This window comes from Phoca vitulina, unplaced genomic scaffold, assembly GCF_004348235.1.
Source record: "Phoca vitulina isolate PV1807 unplaced genomic scaffold, GSC_HSeal_1.0 scaffold62, whole genome shotgun sequence".
Lineage (NCBI taxonomy): Eukaryota > Metazoa > Chordata > Mammalia > Carnivora > Phocidae > Phoca > Phoca vitulina.
This window is the reverse complement of record NW_022589765.1, coordinates 7,877,921-7,891,479: the sequence shown is the minus strand read 5'-3', so window position 1 is coordinate 7,891,479 and position 13,559 is coordinate 7,877,921. Positions and strand designations below refer to the sequence as shown.

General features: G+C 40.4%; 1 protein-coding gene across 2 annotated transcripts in view; it reads right to left on the bottom strand.

The window, feature by feature from the left end:
* KLHL13 (kelch like family member 13) overlaps positions 1 to 13,559 on the bottom strand; it is a 203,618-nt gene that overhangs the window by 99,363 nt on the left and 90,696 nt on the right. The window lies entirely within an intron of this gene.

Sequence of the window (13,559 nt, the reverse complement as noted above, 5' to 3'; positions counted from 1 at the left end):
AGAAAATATGGATGTTGATGGCAGGAAAGTGTTATTTAGAAGAACAACAACAAGACGTATATGAGGTAACTAACCATTCAATAGGAGGGTAGTGATCATTACAAATTATGTTTATAAGGAAAAACATGACAATAACTTAAAAGTCAAAATATAGAGAATGTTCAGGGCACCTGGGTGGCTCAGTCATTGTCTGCCTTTGGTTCAGGTCATGGTCCCAGGGTCCTGGGATCAAGCCCCGCATCAGGCTCCCTGCTCAGCAGGAAGTTGGCTTCTCCCTCTCCCACTCCTGCTGCTTGTGTTCCCTCTCTCACTGTCTCTCTCTCTCTGTCAAATAAATAAATAAAATCTTTAAAAAAAAATAGAGAGAATGTTCATTCCCTTCTCCTTCCTGAAGAGTTTAGTCTAAAAGCCATTAGTTAGGGTAAAGCAAAGAAGGCCTCTTGGCCTAGGTAAGGGGGTGGGAGGCAGAGGAAGCCCTTTTTGGGGCTTCAAGGGATGAGGGTCCCTGTGGTATTGCTGGGGGCCTGACATGGTGAGTTGAGCTCCAAACCAAATGAGGAGAATATTCGTGCGGGTGGATAGCACCACAGCCAGGCAGGGACTGTCGCAGGCCAACATTTGAGGAGGGAAAGGGCAAGGATGCATCAGTAGGGTACTGACTACCTACTGCGTCCAGGGGCATTGGTCAAATAATGAGACACAGGTTTGTTTCTCAATGTTAGAGACGAAGGGGGTGAAAACATGGAAAGGGAGAAATCTAGAATGAGCTCCATGGTGTTGGACTGAAACTTGAGGTATTGGTGAGAACTCATGGTTTTCAATATATAAAGATATTGAAATATAGATGTATATGTAAATATATGTGTATAAATATATATATATACATTTCCTAGCTCTGTCCACTGAAAGGGCCTGGGGACAGCAATACCCCAAAAGCAATGAACACACATGAGCATGCAGATTTCAGCTCTAGATACCATTCTCCATGAAAAGGAACCAGGATGGCCAATTCCAGGGCTAAGGCAGAGAAAGTCCAACATGAACCATAACCTAAGGAAGTGCTCAGAAGTAAAAGATAACTCAAAATGCAAGGAAGAATGATGGAAACATGTCAAAAGGACATAGAAACCAACCTGAATGGGCTCCTACTGGCCGAATCTGGGGCCATGTGGCATCAAAAGAAATAACAGCTTATAATTCTTCGATTAAATTGGGAACCTAGGACTACATACTGATAAAAATAAATAAATGAAATATTAAAAGTTTGCTGAGGAACAAGATATTTACAGAGCCTCAACATCCTCCCAATACCCTGCCCCAAAATAGCACTGATGAGAACAAGCTGAAAACCTAATTTTACAGAGAAGCTAACAGACACCACCTTAATCAACCTAACATCATCAATATGGGCAAAACAAAACCACGTGTCCCCTGACAGGATGCAATGAGAATACAGCATCATTACCGTGCAATTCCTCCCAAAGAATCAAAACCTGAATATAATCATGAAGAACCACTGAGACCAACCCAAACTGAAAAACATTCTACAGAATAACCGGCCTCTATAGCCTCCAAAAGTGTCAAGGTCATGAAAATCGAGGAAAGACTGAGTAAGTGTTCCAGATGGAAGAAAACCAAAGAGACATCACAATTAAATGCAATGCGTGACTCTGAACTGGAACTTTCTGCTATCAAGAACACTTTGGGGATAATTGGAAAAATTTGAATAGACTTGATTAGAATGTAGTAATGTATTAATGTTCATTTCCTGATTTTGATGGTTGAATTGAGGCTATATGGGAGAATGTTCTCATTTATAGGAATTATACTCTAGAGAATTTGGGACGGATGGGCACTGTGTCAGTGAGTTACTCCAAAATGATTCAAGGAAGAAAAAAGTCCTGGGTCCCGATCTTGCAGTTTTTCTGTTAATTTGAGATGTTTCAAGATAAAAAGATTCACAAAGAGGTAAAAACTAATATAAATTTTGGCACATACATACAATAAAATAATTCTTAGGATGAGGCTGACAACGATTACAAGAAGAAATGACATTTGAGTGCTTATTATGTTCAAACAGAGTTTAAAGTACTTTATAAGCATATCTCATGTGATGCTATGTAGAATGATGTTGAAAATCAATGAGGGCACAAAATAGACCCTTGTGATATTAAGTGAAAAATGCAAATACAAAAGAGTATGGATAATATGAGTCCATTTTTATAAATCAACTACACACATATTTTATATGTATATAGACCCAAATATCAACTGATTGAATTATGAATAATATAAATTTTCTTATTTTTCATGTGTACTTTCTAAGTTTCAAAAATAATTTTAAAAAATTAAAGAAAATAAAAATAATGACCAGGGGCTCCTGGCTGGCTCAGTGGAGGAGCATACAACTCTTGATCTCGGGGTGTGAGTTCGAGTCCCATGCTGGGAGAAGAGATTACTTAAAAATAAAATCTTTTAAAAATTTAAAAATAAAAAAATAAAAATGGCCATATTAATTTTGCAATACAATTTATTTTAAAATTTACTGTTGAAAACAATACATACTAAAAACATGGGGAAAATGTTAATATATTATTATTAGAGAAAAGCATGATACAAAGCTACACAGAAGGTAGGAGTCTAAATGTTGCCTTATAAAAAAAAGATAGGATGGAAAAAAAAATGAATGAAATACACCTAAATGTTAAGAGTAGTGAAATTTGAATAATGGGATCGGAAATTATTTCTTATTTATACTTTCCTATATTTTCTAAGTTTTCTACTAGGAATATGGACTAACATTATAAGAAAAATGTTATTTTTTTTCCATTAGGTGATTAGGAAGACCATTAACAGTATGAAAAGTGTTCATGGTATCATGTTTGTAAGAAAAGCAAAATCCTGGGGCGCCTGGCTGGCTGAGTCGGTGGGACATGCAACTCTTGATCTCAGGGCTGAGTTCAAGCCTCACATTGTGTGTAGAGCTTACTTACAAAAAAAAAAAAAGACAAAATTGTACATAATCATGATAACTATGTAAAATATATGCATGGAAAAAGTTGAAAGGAAGTATACCAAGATAATAACTGGTTTATTTTAGATAGGGTGGAATAATGTGTGATTTATTTTCTTTTCTTTTCTTTTCTTTTCATATATATATATATATATGAAATTTATAGAAGTTTTGGAAACTTTAATGGGTGGAAATTCACTTAATAAGCAAAGGAAGTACATGGGAGTATTGGGATAAGCATTAATGATGAGTGTTTTAAAAAATAGTATTTGCAATCGAAAAAGAGCCATTCATCTTAATATCCTCAGAAGAAAAAGACACAGCATGGAATAGCTGACATGGATATTGGGTGTGATAGGCAAAATACTGTCCCTCCCCCAAAGCTATCTACTTCCTAATCCCTGGGACCTGTGAATATGTCACCTCACATGGCAAAAGAAACCTTGCAGATGTAACTAAATTTTATGAGATGGAGAGATTATCCTAGATTACCCAGTTGGGCTAAATACAATCAAAGGGGTCCTTCAAATTAGAAGAAAGCAGAAGAGGTCTAAGGGGTGAGATGTGAGAAGAACTCAACCTACAGTTGCTGACTCTGAAGGTGGAGGAAGGAGACTCCAGCAAAGGAACACAGGTGGCTTCTGGAAGCTGGGAAAGGCAAAGAAATGGATATCTCCAGAAAGGAAGGCGGCCCTGCCTGTATCTTGGTGTTAGCCCAATAACCTCCAGAACTGTCAAATAACAAATCTGTGTTGTTTTAAGCACTGAGTTTGTGGGAATTTGTTACGGCACCAAGAGGAAATGAATACGTGGGGTTATAGATAGCTAGAAAAAAAAATCTGATCTTAGCAATTTGTTTTAGGGAGAACAAAATAACTGAGGCCGGAAAGTGCGCTGGAACTGAATTAACAATGTTGTTAACGGCAAGAGGTGTGTCTGGATGTAAATGTGTCATTAAGTATATGTTTAAGGCCAAAGGATACACCAGAATTGCACTCAAAGGAAAGGCTAGGACAGACCGGGTTGAGTTTCCCTTCTATTTCAATCCATGTCCCTACTCCCCACTGATCATTAGATTAATACTCACTCCCTATCCAACCCACAGAAAAGAAACTACTTGAAATATGTAGCCAAGAGAAAAAGTATTTTATACATAAAAATAATGATAAAGGTTATACCAATTTAACTGTAAATATTAAATATATCGCATGCACTGTACAATACGGAAAATCTGACAAAATAGTTTTTAGTATGGAAGTTTGTTTTTTACTTGAAATAGGTAAAATGCAGCTTTCTGATGTATAACTGACGCTTAAGTATATCAGAAAACCTGGATACTCGTGTGTTGGCTCTTTCCTGTGCTAGGTGAACTTCGAGAAACTCTCTCACCTTTGCATATCAGACTCCCTGTCTTTTTACATTTAAGAGGGTTGAACGCTATCTCTGCAATCTTCTCTCTCTCAAGAAATGTAGGCTGTTATTTGGGGAGCCACAACTATAATTAGCAAAACAAATAACCGTAACTGTGTTTTCAACTCCTTTCAAAAATCAAGGTAAACTGATTCAGGGTCTACCTTCCAGGGAGAATAAAGTAATTCAGCATATCACCTCCTTAATTTTTGAGGAAAGGAGAAAGTATTTCTGTTCGGAAAACAAGGAGAAAGAAAAAGAAACGGGTAGCCGATGGCAGAGCCAGGGCCAAAAAACACGGTTTCTCAAACTCCAAATTCAGTATTGCATTCCGCCTTTTCCACAGAAGTGTCAATCAGGTAAATGAATTACCTTTAAGGGGAATGGGTAGGAATAGGTAGGCTCAAGAGCTCATATTTAAGTGCTTTCCCTTCATGTGACACGGTCAAAGGATAAATGTAACATGGGAGTGCAGAATGCAGGGTCTGCAGATCAAAGAGCTGTTGTGTCCCTAGAGCCCTTACCCATTTTAGCAGTGCCTCAGGGAACCCAGAGAGAAAAGTGTGTTCTAGGGGGCTTCCCACTGACGCGAATAGCCATCGAAGCCTGAGAAGGCCGGAAATGGGAGCTTCGCTAAGCCTGACAGACCTGCCAACTCTGGACAGTGGCTGAGCTCAGACAAGTTCAGACAAAGTTACATAAGAGTATTTTCAATAAGGTGCCCAGGAAAAATAAATGACAATGTATATCTAGGCATAGCTCTAGCTCCTGTCAAAAACAACATCAAGCTTAATTTGAATTCACTCTGCTGTCTGTTACTTTGTTTCCCAGAAAACAGATTGCTAAGACCACCAGAGGATTTCTCTCTGGCTATCTATAGGAGAGCGTCTTCACCTCCAGGAGAATTCGTTTCATAACATACTGTGAATAAGGAGATCCTGAGGAAGGGAGGAGGACACACTTCTTTTCTTTCAATGCCAGGTTAAGGCCTTGGGCTCTCAGAGGAGCCCCATGGTAGGGCTGTCTAAGGTTCACAAAGCTTTAAATTGCCATAGTTCAACCCTGAAGGCAGGTACGGAAACTCTAATCTAATCGAAGGGTAGAGGTTCCACGAAAAAGTAAAGGTATTACTCTTTTTCTGTTCATTTCAATCCAAAATGAAGCAATGGTCAAAAAAAAATTTTGTTTTTGTTTTTTTTTTCTTCAAAGGGTATTTTTTAAAGATTTTATTTATTTATTTGACAGAGAGAGAGAGAGCACAAGCAGGGAGAGTGGCAGAGGGAGAGGGAGAAACAAGTTCCCCGCTGAGCAGGGAGCCCGACATGGGACTCGATCCCAGGACCCCAGGACCATGACCCAGGCCAAAGGCAGACGCTTAACCGACTGAGCCACCCAGGCACCCCTAAAAAAAGTGTTGATGGGGCGCCTGGCTGGCTCAGTGGGTAGAACACGTGACTCTTGATCTCGGGGTTGTAGGTTCAAGCCCCACATTGGGTGTAGAGATTGCTTAAAAATAAAATCTTTAAAAAAAAAACAAGTGTTGGGGGATTGGGAGTTGAAATACCACACAACACCGGTAACTAGCAAGACAAAGGAAACCTCTGTTTTCTGGCTATTTTTTAAAAGCATCCACATTCATTAAGGCTCTGAATTATTTCATGGGTCCATAGTCCTTGTCACCCAAAATAGAACCGAATGCAACCCAAAATAGAACATAACCCAGCTGGGGTTCAGCAACCCTTGGAAATTTGACATCGTCTTTTAACACTCTCCATGCAACAGCATTTGCTGGGAAGATGAAAAGGGAGGAAAATGAAAGATAAGAAAAGAAGTGGAAAGTTTTTAGAGAAAAACTTACTTTTATCCCCTTTCAAGCCCCCAATTCATTTATAGCACTGAACCTATCAGTCAGAATGTATGCATACACCCAGAGTCAGCAGAATTGGCCTGGCCTTAGGGTCAACACCGTGGGTAGCATTTAGAAGCTCTGCACCAAACTTAGAGCCGTTCCTTTTTATTCATTTGCTGCCCTCTCTAAAAGATCATCATGGAATTGGTTAACCATTACCTATCTGCCACGTATTCGTTTGTCAGAGATTAGCGATGCAGTTAATGGAATGCATTCAGGGAAGGGAACGTAGGACAGGTGACACAGGACAGTCACAATCCCCCTCCCTGGGGAGTTCACAAACCAAGGAAGGAGACAGAGAGGCAGAAGGTTAAATGCACCGACTCGGGAGCTGAACTTCCTGGATTTGAACTCTGTATCCATGCGTATTAGTGTGTGACTCGGACAACTTACCTAAACTCTCTGTGCCTCAATTTCTTGTTTGTGGAATGAGAAGAGTGATAGTAGCTACTTCATGGGGATTATTATGAAAACAAGATCAATTAATAGGCAGGGTTTGAACCTGGCCCAATGTAAACGCTATATAAGTGTTAGCTATTATGATGACTACTGCCGATGGAACTATTAATACCATTTATTGGGACGTTGATCGCTGCTACCACCACCAGAGAAATGAGAGTCGATGCTAAGGAAGCCATAAGAAAGGACACCAAATTCTGCTTGGAAGAGGCAAGGGGGTACACAAGTTTCACAGAGGAGTTGATACTTGTGCTGAGTCTTGAAGGATAAACAGGAGTTGGTTGGGCCAAGAATGAGAGAGAAGGCATACCAGAAAAAGGGATGGAAATATGAGGGACTATGTCACCTTCCAATGTTGGGGGACATTGCAATGCATGCTCTAGGCAGAAGAGGAGGCCGGTGAGGCAGAGGGGAGCTGCACAAAAGGCCCTGTCACACCTGAGTCGCTGAAGAGATCTAAACAAGGAAATGATACGAACACATTTACATTTCAGAAAGATCATCATGGCTGCCACGGGAGGGCTGGACCGGAGGGGGAGGTAGGGGAGGAGCGGACTGGAGAAATAATTAGGAAGGAGAAATAGGACCTGGTGACTGGCTGAATATGGGGGATGAGAAAGAAAAAGAAGAGTCCAGGATGATGCCTAAGTTTCTGACTCAAGCCACTGAGTGAGTGGTGGATCGTTAAACAAAGCCAAGCCTAAAGAGCAGGAGACAGGTGCTGGGAACTGCCATTATATGGGTTTGGACCCACAGTGCTTACAGTACTGGGGAATCTTTTTTTTTTTTTTTAAAGATTTTATTTATTTATTTGACAGAGAGAGAGAGGGAACACAAGCAGGGGGAGAGGGAGAGGGAAAAGCAGGCTTCCGGCTGAGCAGGGAGCCCGATGCGGGGCTCGATCCCTGGACGCTGGGACCATGACCCGAGCCGAAGGCAGACGCTAAACGACTGAGCCACCCAGGCTCCCCAGTACTGGAGAATCTTCATACGGAATAACCACTTATGAGTTTTAAAACATTAAGAGTGCTTCAGAAAAGTGGATCATACTTTTCCAAATACTTCACAGTGAGCATATATTATACAACTGGGTGAGGAAAACTTTAAGACAGATACACAGAATGGGCTGCCTTCCCCAACTTCCCACTAAATGTCAAACAGACAAAAGAGTGAGGAAAACCAGCATCCGCATGGCAACTGAGAGCTGGCAAAGGTGCTGCTCCTTTCTACGGGAGGCCCCTTCCAAACACCGCCGACCCCAGTACCTCTTCTGAGTTCCTACCAAGTCAGAAAGGAAGCCTATGTGCCACACTCGGCAAACATGGTGTACTCAATTCTTATTGCTGCTGTGACAAATTCCTAGAAACTCAGTGGCTTTAAACAACACAAACTGACTGTCTCACAGTCCTAGGGGTCAGATGTCTAAAATCAAGGTGTTGGCAGGGCTTCAGGGGAGAGTTTGTTTCCTTGCCTTTTCCAGCTTCTAGAAGCCCCTTGCACTTTGTCGCTTGTGGAACCTTCCTCCATCGTCAAAGAGTATAGCTCTAACTTCTGTTTCCATCTTCCTAACTCCTTCTTCTGACTCTGACTCATCTTGCATCCCTCTTAGAAATAGTCCCTCGTGATAACACTGGGCCCTTCAAGATAATCCAGGATAATCTTCCCATCTCAACTCGATCATGTCTGCAAAGTCCTTTTTGCCACATACAGTTATCAGTCACAGGTTCTGGGGATTAGGATGTGGGCCTTTTTGCGGGGCCATTATTCTGACTAATACAGGTAGTATTTGCCAGTTTTCTTCACTGTAAAGGTATTATTTTTTTCTTTTCCACACTCATTTCTTTGGAAGTGAATCAGGAAGTCCAAACTCAAGGGAGGAGGGAGATGAAGTTCTATTTCATAGATGGGGAAAATGGATACATATGAACACACACACATACACACATATAAAATTTGGAATTCTTCTGTAAGCAAGATTTGGGTCTTCTTTATTTTTTTTCTTTTTTTTTTTAAAGATTTTATTTATTTATTTATTTATTTATTTATTTATTTGAGAGAGAGAGAGGGTGTGTGTGCGTGTGAGTAGGGGGAGGGGCAGAGCAGGAGGGAGAGAGAGAGAAGCAGACTCTGGGATGAGTGCAGACCCCAACATGGGGCTCAATCTCAGGACCCTGAGATCAAGACCTGAGCCAAAACCAAGAATTGGGTGCTCTACCGACTGAGCCCCTCATTTACTTTTTTCCAGTCGTTTATTTCTCTCAGTATTGACTTGTAGGTAAAAGTCTGAGAAAGGGGTTGGATTAGTACCCAAGAGCACACAGAGAGGGACAACAGTTAATTCATTCACTCTGCAAATGTTTATTGAGCAACTAATATGTCCCAGACTTGGTTGTGAGTACTCACATTAAAGCAATCAATAAGACAGACAAGGGGCGCCTGGGTGGCTCAGTCGTTAAGCGTCTGCCTTCGGCTCAGGTCATGATCCCAGGGTCCTGGGATCAAGCCCCGCATTGGGCTCCCTGCTCTGCGGGAAGCCTGCTTCTCCCTCTCCAACTCCCCCTGCTTGTGTTCCTGCTCTCGCTGTCTCTGTCAAATAAATAAAATCTTAAAAAAAAAAAATAAGACAGACAAAATCACTGTCCTCCTAGAGCTTCTATTTTAGTGAAAGGTGGTAAATAATAAATAAACAAAGAAGGAAGAGGCAGAGATTGAAACTAAGGTGATGTGCCACTACACAGGTAGCTGATTCAGACTGGGTAGTCAAAGAAAACTTCTCGAAGGAGAGGCCATTTAAGTAGGGATCTGAAAAGAGGAGCCAGCCACACAAAGACCATGGGGAAGGACGTTTCAGACAAAGGGAACAGCCAGTACAAAGCCATTCTGGGAACCTTTCTTCCTTTGAGAATAAACAAACAGAAAAACAGCTAGCATGGGGCCAATGAAAATGTATTGAGAAACTAGGAAAAATTTGTCATCATAAACACTCAGGGCAAGAGCAGAACTCTGCAAATGCTTTCATATAGCAGCCAGAAAACAATGTCGAAAGCCTCTGGCACATTCAAGGAGGATACGAAAACATGGCCTCAATCAAGTAGGAAGAGGAAGTCAAATGTAACACGATCGGATGAGGAAAGTGTACATTCTATTGGTCAACTGCAGGGAAACTCAACAAGAGTCACAACCAAAATGTACCTTAGAGGGAGGAAAGAGAAGATTTGACCAGTATAAAATGAATTCATGAAATAGAAGGAAAAAAGGTAAATATTAAAACGAGGAGAGAGAAGATGATATATATGGAAGACACTATAACTAATCACACCCCAAAGTGGATTCAACCTAAATATTTCATATGAAGAAATCGTTTGTCCCATGGAAGAGTTTCTACTTTGTAGCTACTATGTCTCTAACAAGTTTGCACTGACATGTGAAAATGCTAACAGTACAACTAAGAAAACTAGCAGGATACATACATAATATACAGCATATAAAATAGTGAGTGCTTCCAAATACTGAGCATTTACCATGTGCCAAGAACCTGACTCTCTTAAAAACATTTATTTTATCCTCAGAGCAATCTCACAGAGTGATACCATTTTATTTTATAGATGAGGAAACAGACTGAGAGAGGTTAAGAAACATTCCAAAGTTCACACAGCTACTAAAAGTAGCGGAGCTTGATTTGAACCTGTATTTGGCAGACTTCCGAGCCTCTGCTCTTAACCACAACATTGAAACCAGAGCACGTTCAATCAATTACAAACGCAGTTCCACTTAAAGAAGCACCAAAAGGCTAGAGCAGAAATGCCCCAAGGGGTTAACAGGGATTACTTTAGGTGATTATTTCCACCGTGTATATGTAATTTTCTCTTTTTCAGCATCCTATAATAAATATGTATTACTTACAGAGTCAAAACAAAATGGTGGAGAAGGGGAATGAAGAACTCTTTAGTCTGGGACTCATGAAAAAAATTTAGACTTGAGATATAAATGTTAAAGTCTTCAGCCTATCATCTGAGACTGAGGTAATGGCTGTAGAAGAGCTTGCCCAGAAAGATACGTGTAGAACATGTACAGAATTATGAACAGGAACACTCAAGACATAGGTAGAGGAAGAGGAATAAGGGTAGTAATACTTTCTATGGCCTGGAAAATTCCTCTAGATAGATCAAACATGCAACATTACTAATAAGTTTGTGTCCTTTGTATAAAGGTACACAAGTCTTCAGCGAGAGGAAGAAGTATGCTGACAAACTGCACATGCAGTTTGGCAATATGTTATGACAATAATAACGCATAAGCCAAATCTACAAAATACCTGGGCCAAAAGAGAAGTCCATTATATAGAATGTAAGTGGCCTCAGAAATGCACGTATTACCCTCTTGTATTATAACCCTCAGAGGCATCTTCTAGCCTAAAATTTGAGTTTATTATCATCATTGCCTCACTTACTTCAGCAAAGGAAAAACTAGGTCCTCATAAGTTTTCAATCCTTAAAAAGCACAGAAAAACATATCTTTGTGGAAGTTTATAAAGCCAAATTATGAAAACAGTAATAAAAGGGCTTATCTTCCATGACTGATCATCCTTGAACTTAATCAAAGGTGTGTTTATTGGGGCGCCTTGATGGCACAGTCGGTTAAGCATCTGACTCTTAGTTTCAGCTCAGGTTGAGATCTTAGGGTCTTGAGATTGAGCCCTGCATGGGGCTCTGCACTCAGCATGGAGTCTGCTTGATATTCTCCCTCTCTCTCCCTCTGGTCCTCCCCCCTGCACGAGCACTCTCTCCCTCTCTCTAAAATAAATAAATCTTGGGTGCCTGGGTGGCTCAGTCAGTTAAGTGTCTGCCTTCAGCTCAGGTCATGATCCCGGGGTCCGGGGATCGAGCCCCGAGTTGGGCTCCCTGCTAAGCAGGGAGCTTAGCTGCTTTTCCCTCTCCCTCTGCCTCTCCCCTCTGCTCATTCTCTCTCACACAAATAAATAAAATCTTTAACCAAAAAATAAAATAAATCTTAAAAAAAAAACCTGTGTTTATTTATCACCTACTATGTGCTCAGGCTTAGTGATATAATTCCAGGCTTTTAAAATTAAAAGGGAGGATGGGATCTTTCAGTCCTTAAATTCTACAGATGAGGACAGTGCTTGACAAAGAGTAAAGGCTCAATATTTTTAAATATCTAACGAACTGAATCAAAGCCCTGTGTTCCGTTTTGACATCATACACTATTAAGAAGTAATTATATAGGGGCGCTTGGGTGGCTCAGTCATTAAGCGTTTGCCTTCGGCTCAGGTCATTATCCCCGGGGTCCTGGGATCAGGCCCCGCAAAGGGCTCCCTGCTCTGCGGGAAGCCTGCTTCTCCCTCTCCCACTCCCCCTGCTTGTGTTCCCTCTCTCGCTGTGTCTCTCTCTGTCAAATAAATAAATAAAATCTTTAAAATAAAAAAAGTAATTATATATTATATCAGTAAAAAAAAAAAAAAAAAGCCTGAGCTTATTCCTAGATTCTGTACTGAATTTCATTAGCGTATTTTACAATTTCAATGACTGTCACTTAATATTCAATTACTTAACTATAAGACCTGACTGTGGGAAACAAAACTACCCAAACAATTTAACCAAATAAAATCATCAGCAACAAATAATTATTAGTGTTGTACATTCTCAAATATTTAAGGAATTCCTATTATGCACAAAATCCTGTATTATATGGGATTTAAATACAAATTAGATACAGTTAGTCACTCTCTCAAGGAGCACCCTTAATGATGATGTAAAGCAAAGACATGCTGAAATTACTTTAGTGCAGAACCGCATGTGATAAAACAGTTCAGAGGCAAAGGAGACGCTACTGGTCATCGGCTTGGATCCATCAAGGAAGGCATTAGGTAGGGCATGCAATTTGATCTGCATCTTGAAGAACAGGTGGGATTCTCAACAGTCAGAGACAGGAGAAGGCAATCTGGGTGATATTGTCAGATTAGCAATTTTAAAAGATCACTTTGACTAGAGTGTGAAGACTCTAGCTGAACATCAAATACTGTCAAATTTACCCCCAAATATTTCACAACTCCATCCCCACCCCTCTTCTTCTCTACTGACCTCACCTTTGTTCAGACGCTCCTCATTTCTTATTCTGACTACAATAACTACCTAGCAGGCAGGAACCCATGTATTATCATTCACTGTTATATCCCTAACACCTTGCACGGTAAGTGGTACATGATATTATTTAAAGGGATGGAAACTGTATTATGCAGTGTTCGGCACTCTTTTTCCTGTATTGCAAGTACCAGACAGTATTCTATACTGTGTTTTATTCATCAGTACTTTTAGAAAACTGGAACACTGTCAGAGCTTTACACATCATTGCAGAATTCCTTATTAGAGCTAGGAACCTCCTCAAAACCCACCACCAACACAATACCAAATGGGTGACTCTTACCACCATGTGCCCTCCCAGACATTACTGTAATGTGTGAGTGAGGATGGTGTTTGGATAGAGATGCTGTTCCCAGCAAAGTAAGCCACCTACGGCTGACCTTTCGCAGAGCTTCCTGAATCACTGCAATAAAACTTCAGATAGGGTAAAATGTATGCTGAATGGCAGATAGCAAGACTAAAATCATCTAAGATGAATAAGAGGTCAATGCTCTCTTGCGTTGCCGCCCCAACCCTTAATTATCTTTCTACATGCTTTATTAATTTTTCATAGCAATTTTCTCCAATATATATAAGCTCAATGAGAACAAAGATTCATCATTTTCATCAT